The following is a 15,980-nucleotide window of genomic DNA, read 5'->3' as shown; positions in this document are numbered from 1 at the left end:
AAATAAAATCTAATTTATAAACAAAAGTATAGTTTTTTTTTTGAATTTTAAATATCTGTAGACTTCAAATAGTTAATAAAAACAGCTAGCTAATGTGGCGCACGGGTAGACCAATCAGAACATAACATATCACTAAAAATTGTCATTACTGACTAGTGTTACCAACCGAGTTAGCTTGGTACCGACCAGTTTCTCTAATGCAGTGGTCGATATCGATTGGTTTGTTTTTAACATGATCGATATCGATCGAGCCGACCGATCAGTAGACCCATTAATAGACTCGCTAAACTGGCCCTTACTGAAACCGGATCGATTGGTAGCGACCGGCCCTCTACAGCCCGTGCCATCTCCATTGGATCCAGCCTAATCTTAAGTGGGTAGTGGTACAAATGTGGTAGCAGTGTACTCTTGTGTAGCTTTATCTCGATTCCTGACGTCTCTAATTCCAAGGAGTTCTTGTGTCTGCCGAAGTATATGACGTGGCCCATTCCTATTCTATTATTTCTTCTCTTCTCCTCTCCTCAAACAGGTTCCATCTGTTATGAGTACACAACGGAGACATGAACGAGCAAGCTTGTCATGTTCTGTTCAAGTATATATCAGGACGTGATACGTATTTATTTTTCCATGGCAGCCCTTCATAATGGTTTCACCTACTCCTCAAGAGAAACAACAGGGAGGGTAGCAAATAATCCTACCATGATTTCATCGTACACATTGGTTAATTAATTACTGTGTATCATCCCACATGATGAAGCCATCCTCTGTGCTGATGAGTGCCATATCAAAAACCCATCAAGCCCACACGATGTGCTCCAGCCATTATTATGCGGAGCGCTGGCACAAGCGTGAAACCATGCATTTTTTTCTATTTCTTTTGTGAAACATGCGTGTTGTGTGTGCGAACTTAAGATCTCAAGCCTCGCACAAGCTTGCGTTAACATTTGCTCTAGTATTAACAACTTTAGCGAATCTATCTCGCCCCCTAAACAATTTTAAATGAAAATCGTCTAAACTGCAAAGTTGTAGATGTAGTCTAGCATTATAACATTTGTTTAAGGTGTCCCTCCATCCAAGGTTGTTTGCGAAGTCTTAAAAATAATTTTTTAAAAAAAATCATAAACTTTCATAATTTTAATATTTTTGTTGGGGAGAAGTCTTTGCCAAAGGTCCTCAAGTAGCAGATCCCAGTGTCTTGAGTCTGTTTCAGGAACCAAATGGTACAAGCTTTGGTCGTCTGCTTCGGCAAGTTTGGCGAAGAAGTAAGATTTCAGCAGCACGAATGAAGAGAAGCTTGTCACATCATCTAAGCCATCTTCGGAGAGTAGCGTTTGGATAAAACTTGGGCTAACTACAAATGTCAAAAAGACGAGGGAGCTCACGAGAGACCGTAGAACATGTCTTTTGAGTGAGAAGACAAAAATACTCTCCAGGGATTGTAAAAAAACTCGGGGGAAATACCGCTCCCACGGGTTTATATTAAGAAAAAGTTCAATCGGAACCCCGACCGAGAAAGGTCACGAAAGTTGCCCCTCGTGCAGTATGAGGGTCCGTTCGGCCAGATCTTTACTCGTCCTTCGATCCCTCCCATCCCCTACACGAGGATCCGCCCCCCATCGGACAGTCTATCTCATATGCATACAACCAGGGTAACCAATGCGTGAACTTTTTTAACCTTAGCCTGAAATTCGGTCCCACTGGGATTCGAACTCAGGACATGAGTGTTACTCAGACCACCTAACCAACTCAGCTAGAGGCCCTTTCGCTTTCAGTGACGGTATAGTCCTTATGTAAGGGATTCGTTGTATCGATGTAATTTTAAACTGCTATGAATCAATACGACACAAAGTAGATCAAACACAGAGAATACACAGATTTAACGTGGAAAACCTCTCAAAAGCGAAGGGGGAAAAACCACAGGCGTCGGCCAGCTACAATATCAATATTTTTCGGGTGGTTACAGATCGTAGGAGATTTACAATGAGGTGACGGTCTCCTGCGGATTACAAGTGTATTTATAGAGGCAAAACCCTAAGGTGAGTAGGGAACGATCCGTACCGCGGGGGGCGAAGCCCCCCGCACCCTTCAGGCGTCCCTGGGCTCCGGCTCCGGCCCCAGCCTCCCGACGACAAGCCTCCGCTTCGCTCGCCAACTTGACCACCTTCTTCAGAATTTGGATCACAAACTCAACATATACAAAGTTGTATAGCGTTGAGTCCCTATAAATAGGTGGACAACATTCATGCAAAGGAGATCACAGGACTATTCATGTACCCTCGCTACCTTCAAAGCATTTAACCTTCATAACCTTTCTCTTGTATTCATCTTCGGGCATCCCATGGTTGGTACCAAGGTATTGTTGTAATCTGTTTTGTGTAATAAGAAAGACGGATGAATATTATCTTATTTCCCTAAATGCTTCCTTTACATCTTAGCCATTCATCTACCTTTTTCATTGTTTACACCATTCTTCTCTTGCCCTCTCATGTTTATTGGCAAGGGGAGAAGACATTATCGTTTTAACCGTGTTCCCTGTTATGGTCCCTTTCAGGAGCTTTAACAGGTGACCAACATTTGGCGTCCACCTTCAGTAAACTCACGAACCACTACAATATTCATGCCTCCGAAGAGACCGGAAATACCAGTTGTAATCTATCGAGAAGACCATGGACAACATGATACTGTTTAGCCCTCCGAAGTCACTGACCGAAGGAGGGAGAAGAGGAAAGTCTTAAACCCGCCGCTACGAGATTGATTCTTGACCAAGAAATTGAAAACCTTGAAGCCATCGAAAAATAAATTGAATATGAAGAGAGAAGATGCCTCGGGTCGCTCAACTGCAACAATTTCCATATTTATCCATCAAACTGCTTGTCCATATTAATTGATCAAACTACTTGTAAACCCACACCTTTGGTTCCATATTGATTGATCAAATTGCTTGTCCAAGAATAGCTCTTGGCTTCTGAATATTGGGTCGACTACAATGAGGTTTGGAAGTTTGCTACTCCACTAGGTAGAAACAACAAAATCGTTTTGACAAATTGACGATAACGTGATAAAAATGAAGTCAATCAATTGGAGTTAGTGAAAAGTGACAGGCATAACTTTGAATCCTTCTTTGACCAGTACTTCCTCCAATAGGGTTTGTGTAAGACAACTCTTTATGAGACAACATCAGTCATCATATATTAATCCCTGTTCTATGTATGAATCTTTTGCCGATTATTTTTTTCTCAAAAAAAGATTAAAATCTCTTACATCGTTAGGATTGCTATGTTTCAGTTCCTCACATTATGTAACATATTTAATAACATTAACGAAAAAAATAATCTAGTAGGCTAGTAGTACATTTGATGCAGGCTAATAGTATGTCTCAGCTGAGTGTGAAGGAAGATCAGAGTTGTTACTTGGATGTTTGCTGCCACTTCCACATGTACCGATGTTGAGAATACCCAAATATAAAATAATGTAAATTAGTTGATTTGTGGTGCTTCCCCAACTTGGTACGCTCAGAGCTTCAAATCGATTCCCAGCATGTGGCACTATTTGGGTTCCTAATCTAGTGTTGTTGTATTTGTGTTCCTCATGTCTCTAATTCCACAAAGTTCTTATGCTCATCTTCTAAATCTCTTCGCTGCCAAACAGCTTGTCTCACAAAAACAAAATAGAAATATGAAGCAGGAAGCATGCTACATAATGTTCAAGTATGTGTGTGTATCATACATAATGGTTTGGTGTTGGAATCCTTTTAACACAGTTTGCATCAGACCGAGTCCTAAATTTTATTTTAGATTCCGTTTACGATTCTACATATGGAATGCAAAAAATTAAATTTGAACTCCTTGTATTAACGTTCCTGCACCTCTGTAGTTTGTTTTGCTGAATCCAGTGATGCCTTGTAACCATTCAGATGCCTCTCAATTCGTACAACAATTCATATTCAACTTGGGTCGTGCGTTGTAAACCCAACACCTATGAGGCTGGCTGCAGTGGTCACCCCGAGCTAGCCCCCTCATGGCGGCTACAGGGGGCGCCTCACGCCCATAGCGCTGCCCCCTACAGGCCCCCTTATGCGCCGGCCCCCTTCTCTCTTCCTCTGCAGGTAGTGTTGCACTGTTCACTTCCTCAAGCACTGTTCATTCCTATAGCAGTGGGCCCACGAGTAATTGTTAGTAAATGAAAAATTGATAGTAGGTGAAAAGTAGGTATAAGAAATGATATTTTATGGTTGTAGTGGGGGTATAGAGAGAGTATTTAGGGGGACCGCTGCAGGGATAAAAAAAATAGGGGATAAATTGTTGATGATGTGACGCAAAAAAGTGATATACGAGAAAAATTTAGAGAAAACAGTTACGGATAGTCTGATTCCATATTGATTGAACAAACTGATTGTCCAAGAATAGCTCTTGGCTTCTGAATATTGGACCGGCAATACAATGAGATTTGGAAGTTTGCTACTCCACTAAGTTAGAAACAGCTAAATCGTGACGATAAATTTACGATGACGTGCAAAAGATGAAGCCCATCACTTGGAGTTAGTGAAAAGTGACATGCATAACTTTGAATCCTTCTTCGATCGATACTTCCTTCATCAATAGGATTTGTGTAAGACAGCTCTATGTGAGACAACATCAGTCGTCATATATTGGTCTCTCTTCAGTTGAACTAAACTATGTGTGCATCTTTGGCTGATTATTTTTTCTCAAAAAAGATTAAATCTTTTTACATCGTTAGGATCGCTATGTTCCAGTTCCTCACATTATGCAACACATTTAATAACATTAAAGAAAGTAAAATAATCTAATATTATGTTGGAACACAGGCCTCACAAAAAAAACAGAAACAGAAACACATCGGCTAGCTAGAGGTGGAAGATGAATATTGGACATAGATAGGCGGCGACGAACATCGTGGAGACTATTTTTACTGTACCTTGGCAGAGATCTAGCACATGACTCGACTGGCGTCGAACGCCATGGCCGACAACACAACGCTGGCTCCCTCTCTCCCTGGACTCGCTCGTCATGTACGCACTCACGTACACAACGAGCAAACAACATGGCTAACTAATTAACTCACGCATGCACACATAAACACCATCAAAATTAATCCTAGCAATATATCCATGCTAGTAGTATATCTGGACTGAGTATAAAGGGTGACAAATGACTCCATCTTTGTCCATTGTCTCCAAAGCCATCTAAGACCAGAGTGGTTACTTGGATGTTTGCTACCACTTCCATATGTACCGATGTCGAGAATACCAAAAAGTAAAATAATGTAAATGAGTTGATTTGTGGTGCTTCCTCAACTTGGTGCGCTCAGAGCTTCAAATCAGTTCCCGGTATGTGCCGCTATTTGGCTTCCTAATCTCACGTTGATGTATTTCTGTTCCTGATGTCTCTAATTCCATAAAGGAGTTCTTATGCTCATCTCTTCTATATCTCTACGCCGCCAAACATGATCTCTTAAGAAAGCAAAACACAGAAGTGTGTGTGTATATATATATATAGTTTATATATTAGGAGCCCTGGGCTTCCAATAACAAGAGGAAGCCCAGGTCGGACGGTGCAATCCGGTCGAGCCGGACCACATCCGGACGTCTATAAAACAGGATCCGGAGTGCTAGGGTTCAGTTTTTTATGCTCCACCCCGATTCATTAGCGATGCCGCGTGCGACGACGGCGGTTGCCCCAGAGCGTGCGCGGCGGTGGACCTCCAGCCGGTGGCCGCAACTCCATGACCTCGATGCGCGGTGGCGGAGGTTCCTCGATCCGGAGTAGTGGCGGCGGTTCCCAGGTCGGTCGCGGCGGCTCCCCGATCCAGAGGGCGAGCGACAGCGGGGCCCTTGTGCGGGCAAGCGGCGGCGTCCCCGAGGTCCTGAGGAGGCGGCACTTCCAAGGCCGGCGAGCAAGCGACGCCCGTCGACGTGCGAGTAGCGACGGCGACGCATGAAGCGCGATGTTCGAGCGAGCGGCGTCACGGAAGGCCCGAGATGCGCGCAACGTTGATCGCGCGTGACATCCTCCGATCCGACACAGTTTTCTTTTCGATTATTGTGTTTTATGCCTACCACATGTATTATTTACGACAAAAACTGTACGATTTTATGCTTAAACACGGAGTTCGTATATCAGTTTACTGCATGCACATTGGAAAGACAATTTCTTGATTTATGTTGTTCGTAATTTGCGCACATGCAATGGAAACTCCCACGATTTTTGCCATAATTTTTGTATCTATATAAAAATAGAAACCACATGCAAGCGGCTGCCATGTTTTCGGATCTGCATAAAAATAGGATAGTAATAACAACATACTAGAGCTATCAACATCTCACATTGACTCGGTATTTACGCTTATAATTGAGGGATTTTATGCTCAAAACTTAAGGTTTTTACGCTCCACCCGGAGATGCGTCTACCAGTGAACAACATGCCAGATTTTTTACGCAGTGTAACGAATTGCATAAATACCTACACCGTGTAGTATAATTTGTATCAGTATATATCATAAACTAGTTCTAATGTTAGCTGCATGGCCGTTGGAGGGCTCCTATATTTATGAAGAAAATAAAACATTAAATGCGATTTTTTGTTTCTATGCATGCAATTCATTTCCTTTCGTTGCATATTCTTTCCATCATAAATTCATGTGCATGCAGTTGGTAACATATTTTTACGCAGTATACCGAATTGCATAATTATCTACACACTATGGCATATTTAGTATCAGTATATATCATAAAATGGTCATTACGAGTCTAGCTGCATGGTTGTTGCAACGATCCTAAATTTATGGAGGAAATAAAGCATTTAAAATAGAAACTGCCACACATATCTTTCCTAAATTTACGCGCATGCAAGTGAACGTGTTTGACTCATGCATGCATTTTGCCATAATTTTTGGATCTATATAACCGCATGCATGCGGCTGCCATATTTTTCGGATCTGCCATAAAAATAGGATCGTAATAACAACTTACTAGAGCTATCAACCTCTCACATTGCCTCCGTATTTACGCTTATAATTGAAGGATTTTATGCTCAAAACTTAAGGTTATTACGCTCCAACCCGGAGATGCGTCCACCGGTGAACAACATGCCAGATTTTTTTACGCAGTGTAACGAATTGCATAAATAGCTACACCATGTAGTATAATTTATATCAATATATATCATAAACTAGATCTAATGTGTTTAGTTGTATGGCTGTTGGAGGGATCCTATATTGATGAAGGAAATAAAACATTAAATACGATTTTTTGTTTCTATGTGTGCAATTCATTTCCTTTCATTGCACATTATTTTCATCATAAATTCGTGTGCATGCAGCTGGTAACAGATTTTTACGCAGTATACTGAATTGCATAATTATCTACACAGGGTAGCATATTTAGTAGCAGTATATATCATAAAATGGTCCGTACGAGTCTAGTTGCATGACTGTTGCAGCGATCCTAAATTTATGGAGGAAATAAAGCATTTAAAAATAGAAACTGTCACACATATCTTTCCTAAATTTATGCGCATGCAAGGGGACGTGTTTGACTCATGCATGCATTCCTTTTTTGCGCGCACAGACGTAAGCGCGGGTGGTGCAACCGACAGCCTGGTCCAGTCGGTGCGCTGGGTTGAACCAGTTTGTAGGGGTAGTCGACCTAGGTTTCCTTTAACTATTGGAAGCCCAGGGCTCCCGTTATACCTGCCCTATATATATATATATATACCCAGGTCGATCATCCCTGCAACCTGGTTCAACCCAGCGCGCCCCAACCAGGCTGTCGGGTGCACCACCTGCCCCACGTCTGTTAGCGCAAAAAAAAGGAAGAGTCAAACACGATCCAATGCATGCGCGTAAATTTAGGAAAAATATGTGTGACGGTTTCTATTTTTAAATGCTTTATTTCCTCCATAAATTTAGGATCGCTGCAACAGCCATGCAGCTAGACGCGTAAGGACCATTTTATGATATATACTGAGACTAACTATGCTACATTGTGTAGCTAATTATGCAATTCAGTATACTGCATAAAAATCTGTTACCAGCTGCATGCACACGAATTTATGATGAAAAAAATGTGTAATGAAAGGAAATGAATTACATGCATAGAAACAAAAAATTGTATTTAATGTTTAATTTGCTTCAGAAATATAAAATCCCTCCAACAACCATTCAGCTAAACACATTAGAATTAGTTTATGATATATACTTATACTAATTATACTACACGGTGTATGTATTTATACAATTCGGTGTAGGTATTTAAGCAATTCGGTACACTGCAAAAAAAATCCAGCATGTTGTTCACTGGTGGACGCATCTCCAGGTTGGAGCGTAAAAACCTTAAGTTTTGAGTATAAAATCTCTCAATTATAAGCATAAATACCTAGCCAATGTGAGAGGTTGATAGCTCTGGTAGGTTGTTATTATGATCCTATTTTTATGGCAGATCCGAAAAATATGGCAGCCGCATGCATGCGTTTTCTATTTTTATACAGATCCAAAAATTATGGCAAAATGCATGCATAAGTCAAACATGTTCCCTTGCATGCGCGTAAATTTAGGAAAGATATGTGTGACGGTTTCTATTTTAAATGCTTTATTTCCTCTATAAATTTAGGATCGCTGTAACAGTCATGCAGTTAGTCTCGTAATGATCATTTTATGATATATAGTGATACTAAATATGCTACACTGTGTAGATAATTATGCAATTGGGTATACTGCGTAAAAATCTGTTACCAGCTAAACGCATTATAACTAATTTATGATATATACTGATACAAATTATACTACACGGTGTAGGTATTTATGCAATTTGTTACAGTGCGTAAAAATCTGGCATGTTGTTCACTGGTGGACGCATCTCCGGGTGTAGTGTAAAACCTTAAGTTTTGAGCATAAAATTCCTCAATTATAAGTGTAAACACCGAGTCAGTGCGAGAGGTTGATAGCTCTAGTAGGTTGTTATTACGATCCTATTTTTATGACAGATCCGAAAAACATGGCAGCCGCATGCATGCAGTTTCTATTTTTATACAGATCCAAAAATTATGGCAAAATCGTGGGAGTTTTTCATTGCATGCGCAAAAATTACGAGCAACATAAATTAAGGAATTGTCTTTCCAATGTGCATGCAAAAAATATGCATGCATCAAACTGATATACGAACTCTGTGTTCAAGCATAAAATCGTACAGTTTTTAGAATAAATAATACATGTGGTAGGTATAAAACACAATAATCGAAAAGAAAACACGAATCGAAGGAGGTAATCGCCGGAGGACGTCGTTGACGACATAAGCACAGATGTATGTCGTCATTGGGGCCGCCCGAACTGCGCCGGATCGGAGGATGTCATGCGCGATCGTCGCTGCGCGCACCTCGCACCTTCCGTGACACCGCTCGAACCTCACGCCTCGTGTGTCGCCGTCGCTACTCGCACATCGAGGGGCGCCGCTTGCTCGCCGGCCGTGGAACTGTCGCCGCCTCGGGGTCCCGGGAACGCCGCCGCTTGCCCGCACAAGGGCACTGCCGTCGCTCGCCCTCTAGATCGAGGAGCCGTTGCCGCCGATCTGGGAACCGGCACCGAGGAACCGTCGCCACCGCACGTCGAGGTCAGGGATCCGCGGCCACCGCAGCCACTGGCCGGGGCTCCACCGCTACGCGCGCTATCGGGCAACCGCCATCGTCGCACGTGAAAACTGAACCCTAGCACTCCAGATTTTCTTATATAGACGTGTGAACCTGGTCCGGCTCGACCGGATTGCACTGTCTGGCCTGGGCTTCCTCTAGTTATTGGAAGCTCAGGGCTCATAATATACAATCTATATATATATATATATGTTATGTGTGTTGTTGTTCCATTACACCGATGAAATAAACTATTTCACCAACTGCCTGCAGTGAAGCATGCGACTATGGGTCTATTTGGTTCAGTTTTTTCCTAGTCAGCTTTTCTAAGAATATGGCAGTGGATAGAATCTGGCTGTGGAGAGAATCTGAGTATTGTAGGGATTACGTGTAGAGGAAAATGAAGATGTATATATATATTGGATTCAGAATCTAGAAAGTGACGGATTTCTACTATTGCAACGACTCGACCTATTCTATGTTAATGTTGATTTTGGATGCTTTTTATCAAATTGATTTTTATAGAAGCAGACTGAAAAACTAAGCGTTTGACAGTCTACAACAGATTTTGTTGGTCAGAAACTGAAAAAAATAAAACAAACGTGGCCTATGTGTTCTGAAGTAACTGCGTCTGCAGAGAACAACGACGGGGTCCTGAAGTAATAACCATATATTCACAAAATTATTTGCTCCACTGGGGAAAAAATGTTACAAAATTATTGCTGTAAACACTCATTGATTTGGCTCTCATATTCCACTTGCATGAGCTATGTATTTTATTATTTTATCTTGTACTACACTGGAAGCAAAGGACCCCGCATCTCCACATCTGACTGCCATGAGTTGTGGTGATGAACTGATGATAGTACTATCTTGCAAGCCTAGCTGCTGGTACGAGTCTCATGGCCAACATTAAACTCATCAACCCAACAGTGAACAGGACAGACCAAACAGTAGAAGTTCAAAGCAAAACGTGCACTCGATTGAGATGTACTAAAACGTCAATAGGATCCGAGTTGTGCATTGCAAAACGTGTCCTGTATCTATGGTTGACAATGGGCTCTAAATTTTACACTATAAGATTTAAGGATCAGATCGAATAATGATCAGACCTATTTATATCCATTTTTGAACTAGAATTTATTTAGTGCCCTACCATTTTGTGAATAAACATTTGGATCATGATCCATTACCATCATTACCTGTATCTCACACTGCACAATAGCAACTGAGGCTATCGCCCACAATGTATTTGTTGAAACCCTAACCCTAACTAGGGTTGGGAGATATTTATATAGAATAGTTGGGCCTAAGCCCATTGCACAAAGCCAGTCCATTACTAAAGAAGTACAATAACTCTAATGCTCCCCCGCAGTCAAAACTCTAGCCATGATAGATGCTGAGACTGGACCAAAACTCCTCAAACATCAACGTAGGGAGGCCCTTGGTGAAGATGTCGGTGAACCGAGAAGTGGTCGGGACATGAAGGACTCGCACATAACCGATGACGACACGCTCACGAACGAAGTGAAGATCGAGCTCGACATGCTCCGTGCGCTGATGCTGGACGGGGTTGGTAGAGAGGTACATGGCACTGACGTTATCATAGTAGACAAGGGTGCTCCGCGTCAGCGGACTCTGCAGCTCCTGGAGAAGTTGACGAAGCCACATCGCCTCGGCGATGCCGTTAGCCACAACACGGTGCTCAGCCTCAGCACTTAAGCGGGAGACGACCGGCTGCCGCTTTGAGGACCAAGAGACGAGACTATCGTCAAGGAACACGACAAAACCAGAGGTAGATCGGCGCGTGTCAGGACAACCGGCCCAATCGGCGTCGGTGTAGACGACGAGCTCGGTGGTCGCGAACCGTCGAAGGTGGAGGCTGACGTCGATGGTGCTCCAGAGGTACCGCATGATCCTCTTCATAATGGTGAGATGTGGCTCCTGCGGGGCATGCATAAGGATGCACACCTGTTGGACGAAGTAGGCGATGTCGGGGCGTGTGAAGACGAGGTACTATAGGGCCCCGACGAGACACCGATAGCTGGTCGGATCAGCCACCGGAGGGCTGTCATCGGAGGATACCTTGCCCTGAGTGTCCAACAGAGTCGTGTAGGACTTACAATCAGCCATGCCAGCGCGCTCGAGGATGTCGATGGTGTACTGACGCTGATGGAGGAATAGGCACTAGGGTCGACGCTCGACGATGATCCCTAGGAAGTGATGTAGCTCACCGAGTCCTTCATCGCGAACTCCTGCTAGAGAGAGGATATGATGCGCCGCAGGAGGTTGGGGGAGGAGGCTGTGAGGACGATGTCGTCGATGTAGAGGAGGAGGTATGCAGTATCCAAGCCATGGCAAAAGATGAACAAGGAGGTGTCTGCCTTGGCCTCGATGAAGCCTTGTGAAATCAAGAATGTGGCATAGCAACTATACCAAGATCTAGGCGCCTAGTGGAGGCCGTAGAGGGACCAGTTGAGCTTGCAGACCATGTCGGGGTGCGTGGGGTGCACAAAGCCGACCGCTGAGTGTAATACACCGTCCCTATCAGAGTACCATGGAGGAAGGCATTCTTAACGTCGAGTTGATGCACTGGCCAGGCCTATGAGAGAGCCACAGTTAGAACAGTCCGGATGGTACCAGGCTTGACCATGAGGCTGAAGGTCTCGTCATAGTCAACCCCGGGACACTGGGTGAAGCCCCGCAAGACCTAGCGAGCCTTGTAACGATCCATGGAGCCATCTGCCTTCAGCTTGTACCTGAAGATCAATTTCCCGATGACCACATTGGCGCTAAAGGGGCATGGCACTAGGTCCTAGGTGTGGTTCGCCTATAAGGTCTCGTACTCCTTTTCCATTGCACGCCGCCTATTGGGGTTGATGAGCGCACTACGAACAAAGGATGGCTCAGGGGATAGCACCGAAGATGACGCTGAGAGGACCAGGCGCTCGACAGGCCGAAGAACACCAGTGGCTCGCTGGGTAACCATCATGTGGACGTGCCTGGAGTCATGTTGGAGAGCAACCGGATGGTACATCAGTGGCTCCACACAAGAGGGAGCCGAGGCACGGGCTGACATAGTGGAGGGGACCAAGGAGTCGATCCGCAAATGCCACTCGTAGACATCGATAGGATCAGTGTAGCGTGTCACGAGGGGCACAAGCAGCGGGGCCACGCTTGGCGCAAAAGAGGGCGATGTGGCCGTGTGTGGCGTAGGGGATGGCGACGGGGCCATGCGTGGCACAGGCAAATGTGGTGCGGTCACTAAGGGTGCAGACAACGTGGCCACGTGCGTCGTGAAAAAGGGCGGCAGAAGAGAAACATCGACGTAATCGCCATCAAGGAGGGAATCAAGGTTGGGAGGTGGGGAGGAATCAGCAAGGGGAAAAACATCCTCATCAAAGACAACATGATGCGATGGGTGAGAAGATCGAGGCACCGGTAAGGCGGTAACCCCTTGTGATCAGGGTAGTACCCGAGGAAAAGACAACGAGAAGAGCGAGGGGCAAGTTTGTGAGGCGCGGTGGCGGATGTGTTGGGATAGCAGGCACACTCGAAGACCCGAAGGTGCTCATAAGAGGGGTTGGTGTCGAAGAGGGCAAAGAAAGGAGTGTAATGAGAAACTGCCTTAGAGGGAAGGCGAATGAGAAGATAGGTGGCAATGTTCAAGGCCTCATCCCAGTAGTGGGCAGGAAGAGAAGCCTGAAAGAGGAGACAACACAACATGTTGGTGGTGGTGCGAATCATATGCTCGGCTCGACCATTCTGAGGGGAGGTGTGAAGACACGACATCTGCAACTGCACGCCGTGGGAGAGAAAGAAGATGTGAGACATGGAGTTATCAAACTCACATCCATTATCACACTGAATAACATGGATGGGACGACCGAACTGAGTCGACACCCACATAAAGAAATTAGAAAGGTGGGGGAAGGTGTCATACTTACAGCGGAGGGGAAAGGTCCACAAGTAATGAGAGAAATCATCCAAAATGACGAGATAGTACCATATAATAGAGATGCTAGGGATAGGCGATGTCCATAGGTCATAGTGGATGAGGTCGAAGGGATGAGGAGCACAAGATGTGGAAGAGGAAAAAGGTAAGCGAGTGTGACGCCCAAGCTAACAGGCATGACAAAGCTAAGTGGTGTTGCCGTGAAGACACAGAATGACCGAGGTGGCTGAGAGACGAGAGATGATGTCATGTCCAGGGTGGCCATGACGACAGTGCAAAGTGGAGGCAGGAACAATGGAGGCAAGGGCGTAAGGTGTGGCAACATGGGCGGAGGAAGGTGGAGCGGGGAAGCGAATGGAATATAAGGGTGTCGCATCGAGCAACCATAGCACGAGTGGTAAGGTCCCGAATGGTGAGCCCCCAAGGATCAAACTCTATAGAACAACGGTTGTTAGTGGTGAAGTGACGAACCGAGAGAAGGTTTTGGATGATGTTGGGGGCCACAAGAATGTTGTTGAGGTACAAAGGACCAGGAAGTACAGTGTCATCTACCGAGGTGGTAGGTAGAGTTGACCCATTATCAACGATGATGGAGGAAGGGAATGTGGTGCCAGGAGGATGAGGTAAAGAGACAATTCTGGGGTTAGGAGTGGTATGGAATGAGGCGCCAGAGTTCGCAACCCAGTCGGTGGGAGGAGATGGTGGTAATGATATGGGGAACGGGGAGAGAACCAGCGGGGCACCCCCACAAGGCCATCGGAAAGGGTGTTGGGGCCAGTAGCAGTGAGCATGCTGACGGCAATCATAGATGGGGAAGAAGCCAAGGCCTCGATCCTCATGGAGACAATCACGGTGCTGGGAAACACAAATGGCTCGGTAGCGTGGGTGCCCGCCTGAGGGTGGAGCTCGACACAGTCATGGAGAACAGGGTTCATGACATGATCAAAGGCCACAAATGTGCCCTAGAGAAGATGGCCGATGTGTAGGGAGACATGTACATGTTAGGGAGGCATTGGAACCGAGGTAGAGGGAAGGTTCGACGCGTCTGCCCGCGCGGTGGTCATGGCGAACAGGGTCGCAGCGCCAGGGGTCGGGGCATGCGCGACTGTGCCAGACAAGGCCACAGGAACCCCGAGGAGGCCAGTCACGTCGATGGATGGGACAGCAGCACAATGACCAAAGAGAAGGAGTGCGCCACCGAGGAAGGAAGCTACACTGAACGATGTGAGGGCTACAGTGGCATTAGCGGTGCTAGCTTTGGGAGGAAGAGGCGTGCGGACACTGAGAACAACGGTCGCGCCGCCAGAGGCCAAGGACTCTGGCAGCATGCCGTGCAGAATAGAGGTGGACTGGGAGTTGCGCACAGTGACCAGAGGGCCCATTGCGGGTGGCGGGGAGCAGCAAGGCACGTGCGGGTCGCAGAGCACGCCCTCGACCAGCTCGAAGAAGCCATCGTTGTGCTACTACGAGGCAGGGAAGAGAGCGACGAATGCATTGGGGGTCGGTGAAGAGGGTTACAGTGTCCACACCGCGCGAGGGGAGGGGCGACATCGATGATGGATCTCGCACCAGTGAGTGGAGCAGTAGCGATGGGGAGCGTTGTGTGGTGTGTGCCCACGCCGGCCGCGTCGACAGCTGCACCAGCTCTGGCAAGAATAGGGACGACGCTAGGAGTCGAGCCCATGTCGCGAGGGAGGGAGGTGAATGGGAAGAGCCATCCGTGGGAGCATGAAAGAAGTCCGCGCCCGCGGCGGTGGGGGAAGAGCCGCAGGCAGTTGAGTCGGCTCTGGCGAGGAGAGGGGCGGCGCCAAGAGCCGCGCCCGCATCGAGAGGGAGGCAGGCAGCGGAGAACACGCCACTAGTGGGCGCACGGAAGGAGTCCACGCCCGCGTTGTGCTGTGGAGAGGCTGCGGCCGCGCCGGCGAGAAGGGAGGGGGCGGAGGGCCGCCGGAGCAACGACGAAGTCGGGGGAGAGGCAGCCACCGGACATGGGAGGGAAGGCGGTGGTGGCTAGGTGGGTGGAAGGGAGAAGAAACCTAGGCTCTGATTACCATATTGGAAACCCTAACCCTAACTAGGGTTGGAAGATATATTTATATAGAATAGTTGGGCCTAAGCCTATTACACAAAGCCAGTCCATTACAATAGAAGAAGTACAATAACTAACAGTATTGTCTGAACCAAGCCTAAATGGTGACTCAGATGCAAACAGTAGAGTGCAAGCTCATGCATTGCATCCAAACCCTAAATGTGGACAAGAGAGATGCATTTTGCCTTGTGTTGACAACAAAAAATCTGTCGACGGGTATAATGAACTTTACCAATAAGTTGCTAGCGTCAAGAGTATCAAAGAATATATTTGGCATTGAATTTGGAGTTCAAATGAA

This window comes from Zea mays, chromosome 10 (assembly GCF_902167145.1).
Source record: "Zea mays cultivar B73 chromosome 10, Zm-B73-REFERENCE-NAM-5.0, whole genome shotgun sequence".
Taxonomy (NCBI): Eukaryota; Viridiplantae; Streptophyta; class Magnoliopsida; order Poales; family Poaceae; genus Zea; species Zea mays.
This window is presented reverse-complemented; position numbering follows the sequence as displayed.